The sequence below is a fragment of the Frankliniella occidentalis genome, unplaced genomic scaffold, assembly GCF_000697945.3.
Source record: "Frankliniella occidentalis isolate FOCC.00 unplaced genomic scaffold, Focc_3.1 Scaffold378, whole genome shotgun sequence".
In the NCBI taxonomy this organism is placed as follows: domain Eukaryota; kingdom Metazoa; phylum Arthropoda; class Insecta; order Thysanoptera; family Thripidae; genus Frankliniella; species Frankliniella occidentalis.
Window position 1 is genome coordinate 133,125 of NW_026267501.1, and position 1,018 is coordinate 134,142.

Here is a 1,018-nt window from a genome sequence, read left to right on the forward strand (position 1 = left end):
GCGTCGCAGCGTAACAGTGTTTCGTGAGGTATCGCGAAGCCTGTTACGCGAGACGTGGTCTGGCGTACATCTACCATGTCTATACAAACTGTATTCAATTATTGCTAGAAAAACTAAAATGTGATTTTGTGCTTTATGTAGATGACACTACCCTGATTATCCAAGGCAAGGATATAAATGAAATAGAAGCGAAGGCAACTATTATCATTACTGAAATTTACAATTTTTTTGCTTCGCTTAAACTAGCCTTGAATCTTGATAAAACCATAGGAATGCTTTCTAACAGTGAAAACGATAGGATTAATATCTCTGTTAATGGAATCAAAATTCATCAAGCTGATAATACAAAATTCCTAGGAATGGTCTTCAACAACAATCTAAACTGGTCTGACCACATACAATCAATTATTATTTCAATAAATAGAGGAATTTTTGTACTAAATCAAATGAGGCAGTCCTTAGATAAAAATTATTGTAAAATAGTATTTAATGCTTTCATAACTTCTGTTCTATCCTACGGAATTGTAATCTGGGGAAATGGTAATGTAAACAAAAATCTTTTATCCGTACTCTTTCGAAAACAAAAAAAAGCTCTTAGATTGTTGGAAGGAATTGACTCCAGAACTTCTTGTAGAGGTCGTTTCAAAAGTAATAACCTACTTACTCTCTGTTCCTTATATATCTACTATGCAGCAATCTTCGCAAAGAAAAACTTTTCAACCTATAAATGTTCTACTATACATAACTACAATACAAGGAACAAAGATAAAATTTTTAAAAACCAGTTTAATATAAACACTATTCAGAGTCAGACAACAAACATTTTAAACAAGCTTCCAATATCTTTAACTAATATTCAAAATAGGGACTGTTTTAAGAAGAAGCTGAAACTTTATTTAATAGAAAAAGAGTACTATGTTTTATCTGAATTTTTAAATGAAATGTAACATCTTTACCGGGTAACAAATTACTTCTTTCTTAGTTACTTCTTTCTTAGTTATTCCTGAGTGAGATTGAG